General features: G+C 32.6%; 1 protein-coding gene across 44 annotated transcripts in view; it reads left to right on the forward strand.

Annotated features, from left to right (window-relative positions):
* The window catches only part of PTPRD (protein tyrosine phosphatase receptor type D), a 2,063,955-nt gene that overhangs the window by 259,954 nt on the left and 1,778,715 nt on the right, over positions 1 to 25,286 (forward strand). The gene's annotated exons all lie outside the window — the stretch shown is intronic.

Genomic DNA, 25,286 nt, shown 5'->3' on the forward strand with positions numbered 1-25,286 from the left:
TATTGTACTGTGAGTGTTAAAGAATAGCAGGATGCTGTCGTTATATGTTGAAAGATATATATGTATGTAATATCTTTATAGTAATATTATATACAATATCTTTGTATGTAATATTTCAGTAATATGTCTGAATAACATTTAATGTTCATAATATATACATATCTAGGTGTTTGTTTATTTTTAATACTTACCAAATAACCTAGTAGAGAATCAATAATTTGTCATTCAAACAAATTAAAAATTATATAGAGCCATCAAAAACTTATTTGTATACAGATTGTCAGTTGTGCAGATATATCATACTGGGATGCTTATGGATATTTTGAATTATCATAGTTATATTATATTCCAAAGACATTTTCGATTGAAGGAATGGACACTGCATTACAGAATTTATTTTATTGCTATTCCAATTATAATCTTAAATAGGAAATTGGCCTGAATATATTTTAAAGTTAAAAATAGAATTTAAGCAGTATAGAGTACATGTTTGCATTTAGAAATACTATAACAGACACAACACTTAAATATATATAGATATAGATATAGATAGATATTATATATATGTATATATAATATCTATCTATATCTATCTATCTATATATACTTGTATGTATCTAATAGAAACATATGTATCTATTTAGAGATTATATATATACACACATATATATTTATATATATTAATATATATATATATATATAGAGAGAGAGAGAGAGAAAGAGACAGGGAGAGAGAGAGAATGAAAGAGTGAAAGTGATATTCTTCTGATAATAGAATTCACAGATGATTTTCTTCTTCATACTTTTACAAATTTCCTAAAGTTTCAAAAATTATTGTATTTTGAAATAATTTTTATAATTACTATGCTAGTAAGACCAAAATGTGAGACAATTTGAAAATAAAGAGTAGATGGGACATATATTATGCATACTGTTAAGGAATGGATATAAGCAAAACCAGACTTAGCTAAAATAGTTTCATTGATATGCACTTGAATTTGTCTTTTACAAATGGTCAGTCCTGGGAAATTAAGCTCCATCAAGAATATTTATGTCTCTAATACCAGGATCTCAATAGTATGGTTGAAAAACTGGTTTTCTATAGACAGATATTGAGGCTTGAAGAAATATCAACCTATCTGTAATGTACTTTTGTGAATTTCCTTATGAGATCTAACATCAGTAAAAAAATCCAACTTTGGGACTTGGCCTCATTAGCATATTTTATAATATCTTATTCAATATTATTATTTTTATTTCAAAGTTCTGTATGATGAGGGTACTTTGAACTTCGTTTAATAAATTATTTTTCACAAGAAGAACATGAAATAAATTCCTTACAAATATAGTATACTTAAGTCTCAGCACATAATCAGATTCCTAACTGGCCAAGTAAGAGAAGCCTCATTTTTGGACCTTAGCTTTTTACCTGAATTATTTGGCAGCAGTTTTCTAGGGAACACAAAAATTGCTGAGTCTAGCTGACAGTTTACCTTCTTGGGACTAAGATGTTTTTTGCAAATTCTCCAGTAAAACATGATTTTTCATTTTACTTAATTTGTGTTTTTAGCTTAGAGAAATGAGAAAAATTAAAGAGAAGACATATGTCTACCTTAGAATTAATTAGTGGGTCAAATTCCAGATTTGGACAAACGTTCCTGTTTGGATATTTGTTCTGATCTTTCACTCAATGTGGAAAGAAAATTACTTTAAAGCAGTTTCTGTTTGTTTGCATAAAAAATATTATTACATGCTAGGATATGAGTTTCATATTTGCTTTAAGTAAATATATACTTAATATTTACTTAATATTTTAAGTAAAAATATACTTAATGTTTCAAGAGAGTGGTACCATATATCAATAATCTATAAAATAATCGCTTTTACTTAGGCCAAATTCTTTCTTTAGTCATTATGCTGAAAAATCAAGCAACCACTAACTATTATTAAATGTGAGATTAATCTCATGGGCTGAGAAAAATGCTCAACTTCGAGTTATGGTTATTTCAAAATGTTTGCTATTATTTGTTGTGTTAAAAAATAAACATTTTTTTTTTCAGTGCCTCCTTACTTTACTTTGAGTTTCTTCTTATAAGGCTTTCAAAGTAGCAAAGAATTTCGGCAATGTGAAAATAAATCTAGGACAATGCTTAGCAGTTTGCACTTCCTCATTTATTAACACCTCTCGTTTTAATAATGGGGTAAACAAAATTTACTTTTGTCTATGAAGATTATAGTGTTAAAATTGCACATAACATGAAAAATAGTAGTGTGTACTTACCCAGAATGTATCTTCCCAAAAAGCAAAATTAGTACGGCCACAAGAGAGATTTAAGTGCTGCGTAAGTATACATAAACTTTTTTTTTTATTACCTAATATGTATTGTCCTTGCATCTTGAAATGTGTCTAGGAGTATTACCAACAATATTAGCATCACCTGGGAGCTTGTTAGAAATTCAAAATCTCAAGACCTACCCCAGACTTATAGAGGCATAATCTCCTTTTCAATAAAACCCTCAGGTGTTTTGAGGCATATTAAAGTTTGAGAAGTGCTATTCTAGAATACCTTTTTGTCCATTTTGCATAAGTAGTCACCTGGGGACAAGGAGATGGTGCCTATTTGGAATCTAGAACCACCCTAGGCTAAGTACCAGTTTTAACACATAGTATCTAAATGACATGTTATTTCACTACTCTAGTCTCCTTCATAAAATGTATTTATAACAGTACCTATCAAAAATGGTTATTATGAGCCACATTTATGTAAATTACAGAAAGGTAGTTTGCATATTTAAATTATAGATGTTAGCTTTATTTGAAATGTGGATTTGTTTGTTGAATTGGATATTTTATTTTTGAAGTTTTACAAAGTTTTTAGTAGGCCACATGTAGATTTCTGGTAGCAGATATTGTAGTTGGTGAGGCCTCATTATTGGTACAACATTTCAAAAGCTTGAGGTGCAAGTGATGTTTTCAAAATGTAATAATGGTCAAACAAAATGACACTGGGTGCTTCTTTGAAAGCAGGGATTCCCAGAAGGTCCATCGTTGATCAGAGCAGATTCTGTCTCAAAAAAATGTGTTCCTTTCGGTGTAATATGGGGATCTTGGAAGGCTGCTCATAAAACCATTGGAGAAAGCAGAGTCATCTGACTGAAAACTCTGAGCAGCTCAATCAAGCATGAAATCAGTGGAGTGACAGCTGTCCCAGACAGAAACTCTGCATGTTCATTTAATTGTGCTAATACTAGCAATAATAAACGCCTATCTATTGACGGAACAGGAAATATACCTTGTCTTTGAATTGTTTCTTGCTGTGAAGTCATATCCACTTAATTATATTGATTATTTTGTGCATTAAACATGAATGATGTTTCCTAAACTCCATATGGTCAAAATCATTGTTCAAACTATTGTCAAGGAGACATAGTGAAATATTTTAAGATTTTACGTTGATATTGTTTTAAAAGTTTTTTGTTTCCCCCCCCATCCCCAGCTAAAAGAAGATGATATCAGGGTATCTAATGACTGGATATCTTCTTACAAGGGATTGTGTATTGATAAACTCTCTTGATGACTGCTGGATTTCCTTTTTAGATAATGGTCAATGAATTCCTGAATTTATAGGAGGGCTATCATACTTTACCCTAAAATGATAGGAAAATGAGAGAGGAGGTGTTACACTCTACCAAGAGCTTGCTTTGTTCATAAAAAGACATGGATCAATACAGCTATCCATTTAAATGTTTCCAGTTCTGCTTACTTAATTCCATTCCATGAAAGGCAATTAATTATCCATTTATTTTGAATTTTTCTTAAACAGCATTACAAGTGCGTTCTCAGGAGTTTTGCATTTGTTTGTTTTTTTCCTTAGAAAATAGTTGTCTGATCTGCCCCTCTACATTTAGTCATTTATTTATTCATTTACTTATTTATTTATTGGTAATGGTTATCTTCAAAGCTCACTTGTAAATATGTATGTTCCCTCAGCTTTTTGGTACAATATAAAAATCAGTGTTTATTCTAGATTTGACAGGTTGGCAAGGACAATAGAGAAATCCTTATACTTGAAATAGTATGATTTCAGTGGTTAGCTTGTAATCACTTGACTCAGCCTGCCATGTCTCCCTAACACAGCTTATTTTATAATTAACTTTAGCTCTCCTTTGTTGTTCTGTGGTTTTCATCACTTTTATTTTTACACACTGTTAGGATGTGCCAACATTGCACTATTTTATCATGCATAATCTTTTCTATGGGTCTGTCATGCATTAAACTGTCTGCAAGATATTCATATTCATGGTTTTGAAGAGTACATGCTGGTCTCTCACAAAGTGTTCAAATATTTAATGGGGTTTTGGTTTGAGCTTGTTGGGAAGAATAATGTAATAATTCTCACACAGTTTGCTCAGCACATAAGTTTTCCCCATTTCCTCTTTTCATATTAATGTATTTTGATTCCCAGGATGTAGTCTTCACCATAGACCATCTCTGTCATTATATTAAATGTTTTAGTTACATTAATATGAATCTATATGATAAATGTTTCTTCTTGGTTTTATTTTTTGTTGACAAATATATTTGAAAACAAAAAATACTTAAAAGGGTTAAGTGAATTCATTTTTAGGAAAACTTGGAACATTTAAGGGGTGATATTGTGTAATGTTTTTGCAGTGATCCTGTGAATGCCTTAGGGGTCAGCCATTTTCATCACTTGAGTCTTTTTTTTTTAATTAAAATTTATTGGGGTGACAATGGTTAGTAAAATTGTATAGCCTTCAGGTATACAATTCTGTAATACATCATCCATATATCACGTTATGGGCTCACCACCCAGAGTCAGTTCTCCTTCCATTACCATATATTAGACCCCATATACCCTTATCTACAACCTGCCCCCTGCTTATCCTCTGGTAACCATTGAACTATCGTTTGTCTATGAGTTTTTGTTTCTTCATTTGTTTGTCTTGTTTCTTTGTTGCTCTCAGTTTTATACCCCACTTGATTCTATGTATCTACCTACTTAGATGGCAATCTCAAACATAAATATTTAGTACATTAGAATAATCTTACTATAATTCCTTTTAAATTATTTAATGAACAAACAGGTAAAAGAGATGCTTTTGTTTTAATAGTTAAAGATTATGTGCCTACCTACATTACCCCCACTTTTAATTTCCTTTAAAGGCCTCTAATTGCTCTGATTTAGGATGAAACCTATAGTCTAACAATCTACAACGTTTTGTTTGGTCTTTCTCTGTCTCCAATATAAACTCATCTCTCTTGTCTTCCAAATTATATTAAGGTCCTCTTAGTTTCTTTGATGCTCTAAATTTATTTCAGGCTTGTTTTAATTCTACTTTGTTGCACCTGTTTTTCGCTCTGCTTTTATGATTCTTTCTTCAATTATTCTCTTGACCAATTCCCTTCTCACTCTTCATAATCCATCTTAAATGTTATTTTCTCAAAGAAGTTTTCTCTGATTCTACAGATTCTGTTAGAACTTTATTATATACACTTTTATGGCAGATGTTATTTTTTTTTCTTTGGAGCAGTTATTATAATTGTAATCTATTGATTGCTCAAATGATTATTAGTGTAAAGTTTGTTATTTGGCTACAGGTGCGTGAGAGCTGAGGTTGTCTGCCTTGTTTTCCATCCTATGTATACATTTTAACCAATCCCCTATACATATTTGGTGAGTGAATAAATGGATGTCGTAAGTAGTGGTTTCAAATAGATGTTCTGAGCAGTAGTTTCTTAGAACCCATAAAGAGAAAACACTGTAATTTGTCTTTCAACAATGTTATTAAGATATGGGAGCTCTGTGAACTTTAGCATTGAATGCCTTGGTTGATAACAAGCTGAATTTTTGTGCTAATAAGAGTGAAGCAATATCAGAATTTTTTTTGTTCTTACCTACCAAGCACATAACAAAGCAGTTGCCTGAAAAAAACATTTATGTTAACCTTTTTGGGGGAATTCTGGCCAAGTTTTGCTAAATTCTTGATCCTTATATTAATAAGGCTCAGTGTGATTAAGAGAGAGGATTTTTCAAGCTTATGTAGTCAGCTTTTTTTTCCCTCAGCTATAGGTGTTGCTGACTTAAGCAAGTCTGAGACGTTATTTATCAATATTAAGTACACAACTATTCAATTGCTAATTCTTCATAACGCAGTGTATATGTGTAACTGGAACCATTATTTATCATTGAGCTTGATTTTTTAGACATTCCTTGCTAAATAGCTGCATTGAGATATAAATTATTCTGTAAAAAATCAAGAATTTAGAACTTAAAGCAGTAATCCATACCATGTAAAGATTTTAGAATCTCAATTGACAAGCTACTTACTGATCCACTAAAACGTCAGATAATGCATTTTAGGCATTTTTATTAGAATCTCCATGGGAAATGACATTTGGTGACTGGAAATAATTCACTGGGAAATGTATATTTTAGGTTAGCACTGATTGAACTGAGTGGGTTGATAATGCTATGCAGTAAATTATAGGAGAAAGGGGAAAATGTCATTGCCAAATATTTTATCTAGAACCTCTACCCTCCTATGTTTTGCTAAAGTTCTGAATTTTGGCATATTTTTACCTTTCTCTCATGATTTCTCTTTAAATATCTTTTATTGCTATAAAATAGTTGTTATTATTTAAAAATCTAAGAGCAAACTGTTTGAAACAGTGGCTAAATGGCTGAGTCATTAAGCTTCTCACTACATTCATTACCTATCCTATATATACTTTTATTTAGAAGAGAAAAGAAAAAAGAAAGAAAAAAGACTTTAGTGGTGAAAACTGATTTTATGTTTTGTGTGACATCATAGAAAATAACTGAAGGAAAAATACATATGATCTCAATTCTACAACTTGGTTACCTTTGCAAAAGAACAGTCCAGAAACATTATAAATTAATTTGATAATTGAGCTTGTAAAGTGAGGTTCTAGAGAACACCCACAGAAGCTGTCATCTATATAGTGGGGTAGATAGTGCCTCACATATATTATAAATTTCCTATGTGCTTATTAAAGTGAATTTCAAATCTGAAATGTAATGTAGTAACAGACTGTAAACCAGAGTATGAAATAATCACTAATTTATCCACAATGGAGAAGGCTAAGTGCAGTTGTTTGCAAGCTTGGAGAGACAGAACCAGAAGGTAATTACAGTTTCAGAGGTGGATTAATAATGCATTACAGCTTAGGTATGCTCTGTCTCCTGCCCATCCTTTTGAATCATCTTACAGTAGCTCATGATGGTAGTTTGCCAGTAGACACAGTATGCTTACTGCCTTTATTTCTGTTTTTCTATGATAAATAATTTCTTAAGAGATGATCATACGATTCTAAAAACTAAGAGGGAAATGTAAAAACCATTTAAACATAAAAGAAATTTTATCCTATTTACATTTATTTTATTTTTCTTGAGAACAAATTTTGCAACAGAAATAACATGACCTATTTAACCAAACTCAAAATCAGCTTTAATATGAAATATTTTTCCCAGGTCACATGATTCTGAAAAGCATTTGTGTTAGTTTCTGTATTTCTGAGAATTTCAGAACACCCAATTCTTACAAGTGCTTTAAAATTAATTTTAATAATATCATCCAGAGGTATAAAACTATCTCCCATTTACAAGATATATATAGACACATGTACAGACGGACACAGAGAGTTTTTAGTCATGAGAAAAACTTACTAGTTTATAAAAAAAAAAAAAAAAATCCAAATTTTACCCTAAATCATTTATAATTTATATCTGACCTTGAGAAATAAAATTCCAAATGACCATCCCCCTTTTAAAATAAGGACAACCCTTTTTAAATACCTCATAGAATTGGGTTGACATCTAATGACATCATGGGTTTATCTGTTTTAAAGAATCCTACTTTTGAAGCCTCAGGAGACCAGTAAAATATGTTTTCCATTCATTCCACCTAAAATGATAGCTAGGTTTTTCTAATTGTGTATGCAAAAATTAATTTAGAAATATCAAAGAGTCCTCATCTTGGCCAATCTCAGTGACGTATGCTGTATAAGCCACACAAAGTTTACCTGAGCACCTGATGCAAACTAGATCTTATGGAATTCAATCTGCGTAGTCAGACATTTGGCCCATTCTGCTGCTCAAGCTTTAAGACTCCAGCAGACCACGTTAGAGTCCTTGGCAAGTGGATTCTTAGACAAAAGGATTGCTTTAGATTACTTGTTAGTTTTACAGTGGCCAGCTCATCATGGTTTGGGTCCTGGCAGATGTAATAATAATAATAAAATTTTTTTCCTCTTTATTCTTTATCTAAATTGAACACCTAGAATGCCCCCTCCTGAGGTTCAGGGACCACCATGGAAGTGGTGTGCATGTGAGGTTGTAAGAGTCAGATAAGAGCGGCACAATGAACAGAGAAATCAAACTCATTTTAAAGCTAATCCTCCCTCTTCATTGAACCTAAAACCAATTGCCGTATTTCCCTCAAGATTGAGAAATGGACAACAAAAAGGGGGGAATTATAGCAGAGTGAAATGCTGGGTCTCTTTGACTCCATCATGTTCAAGCCTGCTTTGTTCCCATGACCTTCAGTCCAATAGCTTCTGCTTAGTCTTGCCGATAGACATTCTAATCATTAGAGACTTGAGTTTTACAACAACAGCTCCTTGGCAGAAGGTGCCTCACTGAGGAGATAAGGGAAGTGTGTCCAAAAATAACGATTGTTTATAAAAGATTTGCAGGAACCTCATGACCAGACTCACATCAACTTGCATAATCTTCCTCAAACTCCTAACGGTGCCCAGATGTCTACCGTGGCCAATCACCTCTTGCTCCTCCCATTTTCCCTGCCCTTAAAAAAAGAAACAGAAGCCTGAATTCTGCACTTTGATAAGATGCATTTGAGGCACTACTAGGTCCCCCATCTTCTTGGTTGGCACCTGATCAATAAATCTTTCCTTACTCAAAAGAAAAAGTATATATGTATAAAAATACACACACACACACACACACACACACACACAGTCAGAAAAGAAGCAGGAAAAGAAGGGAAAAAAAAAAGGAGCTACAACAGCAACATGTTTTTAACCTGATCAATAGCTCTCAGATATTTTCTTTTTATGAAACTCAGCCTTATTTCCAGATGTATGAGTAGAATCACCATGGCAAGCACATATTGCTGGATATGCCTAAGAAGGATATATTCTGTCTTGCTAAATAATTTTGTTTTGTTTGGGGTGGTAGTGTGCCCAGTTAAAAAATGTTCCCTTCCCCAGACTGTTTTGCAACTATTTTTCGTCCTGTGACCCAGTTCTAGCTGACCAGTTAGGCGGTGACATATACTGAGTAAGGGTCCCAGTAAAACTATTGATTTACTGACTAAAAGGAACTAAGAAGCCTCTCTAGAAACCTGTGCTCTTTGGTACACTCTCCATCCATCATACTTCCTAATACCCTTGCCTTATACCTGAGGTGGAATAGCTATGTTGTGGTCATTACAACTTCAAATTAATAACACTCAAATAAGACCTTTGATTTAACCTAGACCTCTAGTGATTTTCTTAGCAAACTATGACTGTACATTCCTTGATTTCTTCTTATGTAATAAAAGTAACAGCTTTTGTGGTTAGGCCACTATAGTTGACTTAGCCAAATGTAGCCACTTTCAATCCTAATGGGTACAAACATGAGGAATGGAAGAACAGCAATTGTGTCACCATTTTGCAAAGCTCATGACATATAAGCAGATACCCATTCTGTCAAACGATAGACCAAACTTTGCAAGTTTGATTTAATTCTTTTGGGAAAAATAATAGCAACTAAACGGTGGATAATAGACATGTGAAATTACTAATGGGCTAAGTTATAGATAAGATAGTGCATCAATCATTTTATGCTACAATTCAAAGGTCTCATCTATATTGAAAATTAGAGAATGAACTGAAATTTAGAATGTATTAGCTGCAGAATATTAAAAATCGTCATTCTATGTGTGTATCACAAGCACGAGCCAAAGGTCTATTTTACAGTATAGTCAGAGGTTGTACACTGCCAGCCTGAAGGCCACGTTGGAGTCATATGAATTGGCCCCCCAAAAATGATTTTAAAAATTGTGCTGGCTTGTCTTTTGTTTTTGTTTTGCCTGTTACTTTTAACTTTATGTAAGTAACATAAAGTTATTTAAAAATCAATGATTATGTAAATCCAGAAAATATATAATATTTTTTCTGAAAATATTAAAAGATTTAGCAACACTGGGCCCACCTTCCAGGAAAGTTAAGATGTAGCTAAGCAACTACTGTATGTTATTTTTAGTTTACTGTGGTATCTTACATGAACTAGTACTATAAACTCTTTCTTGGTTCTGACTCTGGTTTTCTAGACTATTTTACTCACTTTTTTGATCCATATAGACATCCAAATCTGCACATTTTGTTTGCCAAGTGATTTTTCACTTTAATATGCTATTGTTGGTTTGGCCTATGAACTAACGTAAAATGGAAATATTTTAATGGTATAATCTGCAAGGAGTCACATCATTTAAAAGGAGAAACTAATTCAAAACTAATTTCAAATGACAGCATAAAAATCTACCTTATTAAATTAGAAAGATGATATTGGCAAGAATAATTATCCAAAATTACTTTTTTGTTATATTTTGCCTCTACTTGTCTAAGTGCTATATATAGCCTACCCTTTTGCATTGGTGTTTCTATGCAACTCAAAATGTGAAGTGCTGTAGCTAGTCTCACCAGGGGAAAAAAAATAACAACAACAAACATTGTGTATGGAATTACGTTTTCCAAACCATGCATTAGTAATCTAATAGGGATCTTTTTACAGCAAATAGAATGTGTTTGCTTCATGAATTCATGCATGTCTTATTGTTTTTTGTTTTGTTTTTATTTTTATTTATTTATTGTTTAGATAGTTAGGACTGTTTAAAGAAGCCCCTGGGATTAGGTTTAAAGTCTTCAATTAAAACTTTCACCACAGTGTAGATTGTTAGCTAGTTATTCACTTGGGAAATTATTTTACTGTTATTAAATCTGTTCTTGTCTTGCCAAGACTGAAAATGTTCTAAATGCAGTGCTAAGACTTTTTATACATTTAGAGTAATGTATTACTCATAACTTTGATAGGAATTGCTGTTATTAGTGTATGTGCGGGAAAAGGTATTTATATGCCAGAAGAGGTGCTTTAAAAATGCATCTAATTTAACGTTTGAAGGAATGTACTGATCTAAGATAATATAATCTATTGTATATTATATACATACTCTATTGAAATACAATATAATGATCTAATATAATATAATTTTAACATAAAGCAGTATTGACTTTTCTGGAAATAAATAGACCAAAATAAAATCTATCATGATAAAAACAAAAGTAAATATGGACCAAAGATGCAGTTCCAAGTCCATCTTTTTGCCATTCATAGAAGCATACAAAATTACTCTGTTTCTTTGTTCTATTTTTCTACTTATCATCTGTTATTCTTTCAACATTCTTTGAATTTCAGTATCATGAATCATAACATGTGACCCACACATGCAAACACCGTTTCATGTTGGGATTCTTCTCAGGCATTTGTGCTTTAAGTATTATTGTTAATATCATTGGAGTTGTAGTTTTCTAAATTCCAAAGACCCTTAATGTTTATGGTTTAAGACAATGCGATTGTTTGCTAAATTACTGGGAACAGTATACTATTATTTGTCTGCTTTGTAAACTCATGCACACTGGTCATTATCATGCATGTTCGCCATGCAGTACTAGGGAAATTTCATGTGATATCTTTCTCTCTCTGTGTCGCCATTTTTCTCTATTTCTATCTGTATCTCTTTCCTATTTTGGAATTGTCCTGAGTTGGTTTCCCTCACAGAATTTAGTCAGATCTCTCTCACTTGTAGAGAAAGATACTAATTAGGTATTTGAGATTTTATTTCTAAATGAGGCTTACTTTGAATATCTGACAATTATGTTAGAATGATTAGGGGGTGTGATTAACTGTGTTTTAAAGAAATTATAAAATATGTATCACCATTGTAGATTCAAAACCCCAAATATTATGTTCATCCCACTTTGTGTCTATACTATCTCCTATTTTCTCATATATTTCAAAGTGGCTTATCAGGGCACAAAAGAAATTCTATGACACTATCACAAAACTTAGGACAATCAAAAGAGGGAAATATTGTGATATGGATGCAGAATAAAGTTGTCCCGAGCAAGAATTAGCTTTGTACATATATTTCTACAAATGACATAAGCCACCAGCTAACAGCTGAGCCACTTTTCTGGGGATCAACCAGCTTAAGCACAAAATTGGGAGAGGCCACAGAAGGAAGGTTAATCTTCTCTCTGTTTCCATGGGGCTTATTGCTGCTCCATGCAGAACTGTAAAGGACTAATATAACAGGGTATGCTTTATTTTTACCCGCACAAATTATTTGGATTACCTCCTGGGAACGATAACTTTAATGTCAGAGAAATATTATGATAGTAAGATTGAAACACTTTAAATCATGCATAAAAAATAGAATGTCAATGCACAGTTGGACAGTTCCAAAAATTTGGTTTTGAATTATTACTGTATTACATATATTATATTAAAAAAACACCCTATAATTTCAATAATTTGATTACTTTATTTTTTTTAATCTGTGTGTATAGTTCCATATATACATTATGGTTTCAGATGAGGTATGTGTGTTGGGAAGTGTAATGGAGTCAGACCATTTATGATGCTGGTTACTAGATTTTGCAAAAGTAAAATACATTTCTCCTGTTTTTGATTTAGGTTTATCTTATTTTAATTTTGTACGCACGCCATTTATCAGACTTCCCAAATCATGGAATCTATGACTGACCTTATTTGAAAAAGCAAACATTCTTGGGATGAATTTGAAACACTTAAATGATAAAATTAATAGAAACATAAAGCATTCATTCTGAATATCTCATATTAAAATGAATAATAAGAATGCATTATCTTCTCATGAAAATGAACTACACATGCATACATTTGAATGTCAACTTGGTATTGGTTTTTCTTTTCCATATTTTTACAAATCGTCTGTACCTACTATGTCTCACATCATTCCCAGATGCATTTAAATGGCAAGGAAGAAGAGTTAGACTGTATAAGTTTGGATTGAAATGTCCAGCGCCCAGAAAATATTTATGACCAAAGCCTCAGATACCAGAACAAACCTAGGATTCTGAAAGAATGGATGTGATATCACACTGTGTGGTATTGGCAAAAGAGAGAATGCTTGGCATTCTGAGACACAAATTCTAATCCTGCTTCAACCATTTGTTTAAAACACTTTATTAATAATGGATGATGCTTGGTCATTGGATAGTGTTGATCACAATTGCTCCCTGGAAAGTCTTCTCCCATGGGTTTTATCACAATATATACTTGTGGATTTTTCCCTATTTACCTCTGCATCCCTTTATCTTGCTCAAACATCTATAAATTGCCATTGCAACTATGAAAACTATAAAAAAGGAAATATATACATACACACACACATATATATGTATATATTCATATATACTCATATATATACTCATATACATAATTTATAGTATAATGTATGTATGTATATATGTATGTATGTATGTATGTATGTACGTATTTCAGCCTTGAGTTCGCTCTCTCTCTCAAACTTCAGGAATGCATTTCCAGTTGCCTCCCAGTTTCCTCTAATAGCACATGCCGCCATAAACTCAAAGTTTCTGTGAAAAGAACTAAACTCATCATCTGTGTCCCTACCCAGGAATCTCTCATTTTTTGTTTTGTTTTGTTTACTTGCCCTTGATATATTCCTATTCATCCACACTCAAAATAAAGACATTTTTTTTATGTATTTTCAATCTTACCCTTTACCTCTAATAAGTTGACAAATCTCGTTGATTCAGTTTCTAAAACCTTTGGAAAATATGCCCTTTTTATTCCCACATTGTCATTGTTGGGGATTTTTTTCCTGTAATATTGTAATAATTCTAAATCTGGTCTTCACACTTATAACATATAATTTCCTATACAAATGAAACTTGTATACATCTACCACATTAATAATTTCCTCAGGATAATTATGATTATGGCTTTCCCCCGCTCCATAACATGCTGAATTTCCCCACTAACCTTAAGACTAAAATTCAAATGCCTTTGAGTAACTCCACACTTCTTTTTAACCTTATCTCTATCTCAGAAACTTCTGTCTCCACCACTCTATCTCATGTTTACTCATCAGATCTCTAAAGCTCAAAGATCTACCACTATGAATTTGAACAAAAAGTTGCTGGAATGAGAAATGATCTGTCTAATCTGAACCACCAGATGGTTTGGCCTATACCTTTGTCATGGCAGCTATCACAATGGTCCTTGTGTAATTTATAAGTCTCTCTCAGCATAGGCAGATAAACTATTATGGAAGGTTCCAATGGGAGGTATTAGTTTAGCTGTATTTTAATTGGTGGCTGAAATTCAACACACAGAGAAAATTGGTGAAAACACATTGAATGGAGAGGAAGCAATATTTGCAAATACATCAGAGAGGAATGTTCTAGAACCTGGGTCTAGATTTAGATGGCCTATTATGTGAATATGGTGGCATTTGGTGCAGAACGCTAACCTAGTAGCTTCAGAGGAACAGCTTTGTATCTCTTGCTAAAAAAAAAGTCTACTTCAAGTTGATTAAGAGCTATTTGAAGGATTTTTAAAATTTGAAATCCTGTGACTAATAGTTGTATTTTTTAATAACCATCAATATCTATTGTGTTTTGGAATAACCATACTAATGACAGTGTAAATGGAGGTAAACAAAATAGGAATTTACATATTATTATTTTCCATTTTGGGGAGAGATATGTATATACCTCCCTGTGCCCTGTCTCTCCACGTGCTGTTCCTGTCCATGTCCAGGTTTTCACTCTCTCTGTTATTCAAATCTCTAACCATTAGGTACAGTAAGCTATATGAATAGTGATTGGGAGATGCAATCTAGGTTAGTCCTGTGAAGCTGTGTGTAAGCATCTTGATGGTCTCCTGGACTGAATTGCCTAATGATGAAGTACTGCTCCTACTTAAGCTCTTCTTAGAAGCACCTCTTTAAAATCCGGTCCCAATCTCCAGTCCAGAAAGGTTTCAGTTACGGAGATTGCAAACTCTATAGCTTGTATAGGAGACAGTGAGAATGCAGAGGACACATATCCACTCATCACTGATAGGCATCATATGGCTGTTTGTCTTCAACCTCCGTGTGTCAATCAAGAGCATTGACAAATTAAAAAAATGAGCCTTGGTTTACTACGTATATCTTTATAGTTAGCAGGAATGTTTTTATTCTGTACAAAATCGATATAGGACACAATAAATTTTATATTTCATAACAGTAAATTCCAAAGCTTTCACGTTTGCTCCTGAACTTTAACACAACCACCACAAAATCCCTTTGTTAAGGTCATTGCAATTTCACTTTTGAATCCCATCCATAGACAGTTTTCTTGGTGACTTTCTACTTTAATTTTATTTTTATTGTCTTGCTCTGACTCTCTTCTGTTTATATTTTTTGTCAAGATTTTATAGTTAATAGAAATATATTTTAGAGAAAGTATGTTGACATATACTGGTATAACTAATATAAAGATATATACTAGCTAGTTAAACAAATGTAGAAAATAAGATGTTGGAGGCCATTCATGTCCATATCAGCTAAAGAATGAAGACAATTTTTTTTAAAGCATTAATTTCTAAATTTTAAAAGTTCTAACATCAAGTTGCTATAAAATGCCTGGTTGGAGTTTCTCTTTTGAAAATCCATTTGTAATCCAACAAAAGCAGAAGGCAGCTATGTATTCTATTTCTATTAGTCATAATCAATACCACCATATTCCTTCAATACTAAAATGCTATTTTAATTGTATATTTGCTTACTTTATCAAGAACAAAATCAGTCTTTTAAGAAATCAATGTTCTTTACGAAATAGACTCAAATGGATGAGGAAGAGTGAATAGCTCAAATATGCAGAAATAATTGACTTTGCTTTTTCATACCAATGTTAGTACAGGAGTATGTAATGAAAAATCAATTATGACATAAAATCTCATAATAGGCATTCAAGTGTTCTGTCATCAAATAACAGTACTAAACCAAGTCTGACTGCTGACTACATTCTTTATCATGAGATTCCAGTTATTTTTATTTCCTTTAAGTAGGTGCAGATGTCAGGAGTGCATAATAACAGTGAGGTAGATAAGATCTTCTTGTTGGTCATTGTGTGAAATAGCCAAGTGAGTGCCTGCCACAACCAGACGTGTCTGTGCATGTGGGAGGTAGCAAGAGAGAGGAAAGAAAGTTGGTAAATAAAGCTCTGTGACACAAATATTTTATTGTATCAGCATTACTGTGAGTGGTTAAAAGTGAGGACATGAAGCTCGTTATGGCTAGCCTAGTTACCCTTGTACTGTAAGCTGATCCTAGTATGTTGCCTGCAGTAGTATCTGATTATATAAGGGACAATACAATGCCACTGCTATCAGTCGTCTCTTCTTTCTCTCTCTCTCTCTCTGTCTCTCTCTGTCTCTCTCACTCTCTCTCTGTCTGTCTCTGTCTCTCTGTCTCTCTGTCTCTCTGTCTCTCTCTCTCTCTCTCTCTCTCTCTCTATATATATATATATATATATATATATATATGGTCCTACATACCTTTTACTTAATGAAAACCCCACTTTGAATATGATAAAATGCATGTTTTTCAGTATTTGCAAGTGATGGTTGCATATTTGCCTACTGTAGAGAAATTATAGTTGTGATAATAGCAATATCTGATATATGCTTAATTCTTTTCATTTTGTAAGTTTTGTTTTATTTTACTATTGTTTTAATTTTCATGCAATCCACATTCTCACAACAAATCAACATCTTCCACACAGTAGGCACTTATTAGATAAGTGATGCATTTATCAATGAAGAATGTAACGGATATACAAGTAGAATGGATATCCAATGAGATACGGAGTGCAATTTCAATTATCTTAATTTTGCAGATGAGAAAACTGAGCTTAGAGCCAGGTAAGGATATTATGAAGGTGTCTTGGCAAAATGAGTAGCAAGACCAAAACTAATGTTTAGGTCTACATGCCTAGGACCTATTGCATATATATTTAGATTTTCACCAATTTTTAAAACTGCTACTTATCCTTCAGGTGCATATAATTATGAGCTTTACTTCTTTCATGATCAGTATGAAGATTGGCTTTGAACTTGGAAGTAGTCGATGTGAAAGGTAAATATTTTCCCTCCAAATTTAGAATATTAAGAAAGGAAAAGTCAAGACAGTATAAGAAAAACTAGCACCCTGCAGTAGAGGAGAGGAAGAAGGGAAGGTTCAGGATTGTATTCCAAATATGAAGTATAACGTTCTCTACATAAAGCCTAAGAAAAATTAAAACAAAAAAAAAAAATCCTCAATATAAATGTACTGAATTTGAATATCCAAAATTGGATCTTGCACCCACTTTTATAGGAAAGGGTCCAAATGGTGTTTGCATTCAAAATATGTTCCCATTTGCCACACTTGCTTCTTGTGTGACAAAGAGAGATTGAAAAATGGAGGTACAGCTGGTGATTGGAAGAAACAGCTTATTCTCAAAGCTATTTTGTACTCAGTTGCCCTCTGCCCAAAGCAACAACATATTAATGGAGAAACCATCTTTTCAGTCTTTTCTGTTTAAGAACTATTCAGACTTGTCAGAATTCCAGCAGAGTTGTCCCTTGTTTGAACACAGTTTACAAGGATGCCTGTTCAGAAATGCATTAATACCCCAAAGGCCTATTGACCAATGGGAAACATTGGAGCTTCAGCCAAAATTTTAGAGTCCATTAGGATTTGTGGAAATATTTTCTCCAAACATCTGGGGAAGATCCAAATTTCCATTATCGTCTGTCTTTAAGATGACCACACTTTTTTTTCCCTTTTTTTAATTCTCGGTAAATATGTCATTTCCCTTTCTTTTTGCAACAGAGACTACTTTTCCTATAATGTTGTTTCCTAAACCTGTAATTTATTTACATGATTTTTTTTTAATTTTTGAAACTATAACAGTCTTTATACTTGTTTGTTAAAATCAGAATAGTTATACAAGTTACAAGTAATCCGTTTTCCTATGAAAATCATTAACTTCTGTAAATGGGTTTTATATTCTTGAATTGTGTAGTTATTTATGTTTATTAGACAATGAACCAGTCATTGGCAGAGACTGTCAAAGATGGAATGAAAAAACATTTAGAATTGTAAATTCATAAACTTGAAGTAGTTTTAGAGATTATAGCCAATGTACAGGACTGATAGTGCAGTGGGCAGAAGAGTATCCCTTTATTGTTATAAAGTGAACATCTTGGGAATTCACCAAGTTTCCTACAAGAAAGAGAATGAGGGCTAGGCTATCAATATTTGATTATCAATTTCTTGATTATATTAATAAGTTTAACCAGGAAAGATATCAATGGTGATAGATTTAAATTATGGCAATGCAATTACAAGAAGTGTCCGCTAGATTATATGCTCAGCCATTTGTATACAAATATTCTGTCTGCTTGGGCGTACTCACAGTTATGGAGGACGTTATCTGTTCTCAGCTGTCAACACTAGCTGTTATTGCCTATAATGATTCCAGACCTACCCAACAACCTTCTGATGATTGACCTAACCAGGTCTACGGTCTCCAGGGTGACAATACCTTATTCTGACAATTGTGAGGTCTATGTATGTGAATTTGACCCTCAGGCATCCCGCCAGTCTTCCCTTTCAAACACCTTGACCTCACCACATAGTTCTAGAGAGATCTCTTCATTCAATGTCTTTTTTTTTTTTTTTAATATCTAAGGGCTATAAAATCAGAAATTCAGAGATGTAACATTTTTTCATAATCACATAGTTACTTTATGGGATAGATGAAATTGGCATTTGGTGCTTGTCTTCCCAGTAAAATTATTTTCCGTATCCATTCTGCTTTCCAAAGCACACAGGTTTCAGATTTCTAATAATTACAACTTATACGTTAAAAAAAAAAATCAGCGGTAATCCAAAACATTCTGCAGTTAATAGATTTGTAATGATTGTATATTGTTGATGATCATGCAGACAGTAATTCTACCCAATCTTACTGCGAGATTAGTATATAATAATTATTATGATAATAGCCAATTAAGTATTAATATTAACAAAATATAAATTTTAAAACAACAAACCATAAAATGTTATTGAACAAGATTTATTGAACATTTATAATTACTCTGCAATGTCATTGCAGGCATGGATTTAATTCTCTTAAAAATGCAGTGTTGTAGGTTTTATTTAATCTTCTATTTGTAGAAGAAAAAAACTAAGTTGTTAGAAAATTTCTAGGTACTTTAAATAATGAGGTAGACAAAAAATGATTGAAGTATCTCTTTGTCTTCTAGAAGTCTCTGGTCTCAATCTTCATTGCTCTAATATACAAAATTCAACAATGGAAATCAGAAATTAAATGTCGTAGGTGTAGTAAAAATCCCTTTCATTAACAACATAGCACATTATTATTAATGTCCAAAGGGGTATGCATTAGTGATATTCAGCAATGAGGTATGTAGCACTTTTACTTGGATGAGTTCACAAACGTAATCGCCGGAACTCGTGTGTGTGTGTGTGTGTGTGTGTGTGTGTGTGTGTGTGTGTGTATTAGAAATTTCATTATTTACTTTGAAAGTATCACTTTCATGGGAAATGGGACTCCTTTGGATTTTATCTTTATCTTTATATTTTATTTATTATATGATAGCAAAAACTAAATATTGTCTGAAAATTATAGCACTTTAATGAAAAGTATGATTAATGAGTGCACATAAGCAGAATGCAAAAATGCATTTAAAAATCTGGTCTGTAACAATTCTGTTTGAACTTAACTAACATACCATTATTACTATTGAAAATTGAATGCATGGCTTCGCAAGGAATATACCTCTACTATTATTGGAACCAATGAAACTCGAATTTGGCAAATAAGCTTCCTTTTTGAGTTAATGTCTTTCAGAAGATATTGCTACTGGAACCCTATAATGTGTTCTTAAGTGTAACTTTTCAGGACAGGTAAATTACTTTCTAGGGCACAGGCATTTACTTTACCTGCCTGGATAAAAATCTAACTACCACAAATAAAATAAATTCAAATGAAATGATATAAAATAAATTGTATTGTTATTTGATTTAGTAATGATGAAGAAATAGTTTTATGAGGTATATTTTCATCACTTTAAAGTTTTTCTCTTTAGTGTAGGAATCACAAAATTAAAAAAAAAAAATCAACCTCAGACTGCCACTTTCTGTGCTTTCCATATCTTTTGTTGCCTCTGGGAGCCATTTTATTTGGCTGATGTTTTGCTTATTGCCTTCATTCATGCCTGCATTTAGTCCTGCATGCTTTGGAACTGTGCCATAGGAAATGGCAGTTCTAGCAGCAGCACTTTTAATATGAAGGATGCCTTAGAAGTGTCATATTTCTATATCTGAATGTTTCCAATTCATTGGAGTAGTGCCCACATAACCAGAAGTACATATCCAAGCAGATATTTTCCATAGCAACATGCCTCTGTCACTTTTCCACCGCTCTAATTGAACAACTAGTGTTGAAAGTCTTGATTTTACCTTCAGTACACAGTCCATTATTAGTTATACTTTTCCATATAAATTTATTGATTGACAGGTTGATTATTGATGGATTTATACCTGAATCTACTCCAGAGTGTACATCTGTGACTTGAATAATTTTAGAGGATAACTAGTTACAGAGGTGGGCCAACTCCAAACTTTAAGCATCGGTGTTACTCAAGCTCATGAAGGTCTCAGTTCCTATTAGAAAAAAATGCTTCCTGGAAGAACTTAGCTCAGATATTGTATGTGCACCCGAATCCTGCTTTTCTCTTAGAATTACAAGACAACTGAAAGAACATAGTCTAAGTCTATGCCTTGCATATAGGTGTGCAAGGGGATATGTAAACTAAATAACAAAATGTCATCTTTTTGGAATTTATTTTTATTTACATTACCCAAATACTTAGGGGAAATAATATTATAGATATCCCCACAATTTAAAAACAAAATAAGAAGAAGAAATGAAATTATTATTATTTTTTTTTCATATAGACACTTGAGATGTGCTCCAGACATTGCGATGCCTCAAATACATTATATTTCATTATTAGTGGTTTATCCATCAGAAAGCTTGAGTAGCACTGGCCTAAGTGGACAGGCGTTACTAAGGAGGAAGGGGAATACTGCAGGATTAAATAATAGTAATACAATGGGTCAATTCAGTGACTTCAGGAGAATATAAAGAAATTAAGAGACTTTAAGAGGAAAGAAACTATGTAAAACAGGTTAAACACAACACAATATGGATGCTCTTATCACCTTGCTACCTCAGAAGCAAAGGGAGTGAAGACCATGTTTAGAATTTTACTGTGTTAAACTGCGAGTTCTACAGAGCCTGACCTGCTTATGTCTCATGTCCAGATATCCGGGCATAGGGCCCCTTCCTGTGCTAATAATATTATTTAATTAGGTAAATAAAAATTTAAAGAATCTGGAAGTGATTTTTGGGTAGGAAAGAATGACGTTGGAGATGAAAAGATTTGACTTTGTCTACAATTGAAGTTAGCTGAGCGTGTACACTTCCAATCATTGGCATAAGGTATGAACTTATTGTATCTCCTCTGGCTGTGGTCCAAGTTCAGTGCAGATAATTGGGCAAATGGTTGTGTATTTATGTTACCATGAGGTTCTACCTTTTGGAATCACTAGTTATAAGAATCCTTAACTGAGAAACTTCAGATAATTCTGTTGGTCAATGTGGGCAGTTAGTCTGGGATCTGAGCAAGCAGCTCTTAGGCTGGTGCTAAAGTAATTGCGGTTTTGCAATTATTTTTAACCTTTTAAACTGCAATTACGTTTGCACCAAACTAATAATTGCTCTCCCTGCTCAGTGAGTCAGCTTTAGAAGGTAGTGGCACTAGGTATGTTAACATGCAAAAGGATCTTCTAAGCATGATCCATTTATTAATTTTTGTAATCTCAACATCACAAATCCAAGCTATATCACTGACTCCTCTAAGATGTGCTTATTAAAAAAAAATAGTTAAACAATATATCTAGCTGTAACTGAGGTCTGCTATAAGAGATAGGAGTATAGATAAGCCCTCTGTCATGTATTACAAAATATAATTTTCACTATGATGTTCAATGCTGTTTATATATAGAACCCATGCAAAAAATTATGCATTTTTTTTACGATTTGGGTAGTTTCATACTTAGGGTAGTGAGAAATATGTAAGAAACTGTGCTGTGTTTCTTGTTTTGCCTGATAGGATGCTCAGTGATAAATTTGGATTAAAAAATTTTAACTTGTTCTATCGAGTTAGGGATCTTTTTTTTTTTCTTTTATTACATTTTTATACCTTTGTTTTTGTCTGCCTGCATCTTTGGGTCTTATTTTGCATTGCTTTTATTACAAATTATATTATATCTTTCTTGAAAATAGATTATAAATAAATCAACTTAAAATAAGATCAAGAATTTAGATAATAGAGCATTATATTCAATCAATAAACTTTATTGATCATCTCGTATGTGAAAGGCACTGTGAGAGACCAAGGATATCATCATGAGTAAGAAATTATCTGTGACATGAAGAAGTAAAGCGAATTGCCTATATTGTATTTGTAAAACTAAATCTGGCTTTCTATGCTAGCATCACAAATTATCACAGATTTACTGAGTTAAAACAATACAAGTTTATTATCTCTCAGTTTTGTAGTTCAGAAGTGTGTGCTGACTAGTTCCTTTTCTTTGGGTCTCACAAAGCTGGAGTCAAGTCATTTACCATCTGGGCTCTTACCTGGAAACTATTGGGGAGAATCTTATTTGAAGCTCATTCAGATTGTTAGTAGAATGAAGTTTCTTGGGACTTTAGGCCTGAAGTCATTTCCTGTTGGCTATCAGCTGGAGGCCTGGCTCTGCTCATTCAGTCCACCAGCATCGCTAGTCTCCTAGGCCCCTCCATCTTCCAAACAGCAAAGGTATATATAGCCCTTCTTATACTTCAGGTTTCTTTGCCTACTTCTTCTACATCCCCTTCTGCTCCAACCAGAGAATGGTCTCTGTGTTAAGGGATCATGTGATTGCATTCGGCACTTCAGGTAAAGATAGTACAGTATAATCTCCATATCATTAGGTCTATAATTTTACACCTGCAAAAACCCTATTGCCATGTAGAGTAGAATATTTACAGGACTCAAAAATTAGAGTAGGGGCATATTGAGGAGCCATCCTGCCTGACTTACTAAAGAAAAAGAGAGTGATATAAACAATTAGTTGTTTAATAAAAGTATGTGAACACTGTACAATCACACAGTGAGGAATAATTATAATTAATCAATACAGGAACAGCACAGACGTAAACTCAGAAAATAAGGCAAATAACCAAAATAGATTAAAGAGGATATTCTGTTTCATCCATGCACAGGAGTATTTAGTAAATGGAATGTAGAACTTTTCTAATCTACTTGAAATGGCATGGTATGACAAGAACATATTCTTGCTTTGGAGTGAAGCTAAGAGAAAGCATCTCTTAGTCAAACTGGTGGTGCTACATTTTTGTTACATTTTTGTTACAAAATACATGAGCAACTTCTCACAAATACATGAGCAACTATTTCCTCTCTTACAATGATTATAGTTGGTTCCATGAGTAATTTTTCTATTTGATAAAGGCAGTTGCTTCAATTTTCGATGAATCTGAATGTCACAGCTTAGGTGAAATTGGAGCTGAAATGTTCCAACGCATGCCCTTTTATAGTAAGAAAACTAATTTTATATATTTAACTGTATAAGTGAAGAGATAATTGAAATCTTCAAATATACAGAATTTCTTGATGATCTTTGTTTTAAGGAAACAATAAAACAGCTCGTGGTTCAAAACTATAAAGCTATATATGTTTTGCTCAGTATACTATACTTTAGAAGATAACACAAAAGCCCATGCAAGGATGTCCATATATAGTTGTCACTAAGATAATATATTTGTGCAATATCCTTTTAAAGATTTTCAACAATAATTAAAGACTTTAAACAATGTATTTATAAACACATTCAGCAATTAAAATAATTTCCCTCTTTGCCCAGTATATTAAATAATAATATATTTATTAAGTAAAATTCATCTAACTAGAATGTCATACTTATTTTCATTGATATGTCATTTATTCTTAACAAAGATACATAGATGAAAAATCATTAAATAAACTCACATGTTGTCACAAAACATCTTCTTCATTATTTCTCATTAATTTAAGATTAGTTAACACTAAGTCAATTTATTATTTCCAGTACACATATTAAAGCTAGTTGGTTGAGTGAAATGAAAATAGCACTGGGCTTAAACAAGAAGACAGGAATTAAAATCTATCCTATTTCTGATACATTCTAATTCCATAGTTTACTTCTTAAACCATCTGAACAAATTTCTCTATCTCTATCAAAGAGAGGTTTAGATTAAGCAATATCTAGAGTATTTTCATCTTATAAATATTTAGAATTGTATAATAAGGTAATGAAATATCCAGGAACATGTATGCATAAAATAAAAACAATCTGATACATAAAGGATTTTTTTAAGAGTTCAACTATTTCTCAGTTAAAAATTCAAATGCTTTCCAGAAAACAATGCTTTGAGGTTGACCTGTTTTGCAATCATTTTCCAAAGTGGGGAAAACACCACATAAAGTAATTGTTTTTAATGGTTATTATACTTTAGCTTATAACTGCCTGATAATGTGGCTTTTCTTTCCTATCTCTCTGCTTCTTTCAAATTAGATGCTTTATCTTAATGGGATTTTCTTCTTTCTGTGCTCTCAATAGATGAACATCTCTTTGTATTTATAACCACTGAACATTATCAAATTCATTTGAGGTTTTCCCTGCCTGCTATCTCTCTAATTTTCTCTAGATAAACATGGGCAAAGAGAAAAAAATTAAAAAATGTACTTTCAGTGTTTACTGAAATATACAGTATAAAACTGAGGCATGGCTGATGTACTATCAAATTCTCACCCAACGTTTCACATATTTTGCAGCAGCATTGAGAGAGTTTCATAGATTCCTGGATACTTATCAGACTTGATACTTATTAGAGAATTTTCCACAAGTAATGGAAAAATCACTGATAATCCATCACTTTTTAA

Source organism: Rhinolophus sinicus, linkage group LG04 (assembly GCF_036562045.2).
Source record: "Rhinolophus sinicus isolate RSC01 linkage group LG04, ASM3656204v1, whole genome shotgun sequence".
NCBI classification, from domain to species: Eukaryota; Metazoa; Chordata; class Mammalia; order Chiroptera; family Rhinolophidae; genus Rhinolophus; species Rhinolophus sinicus.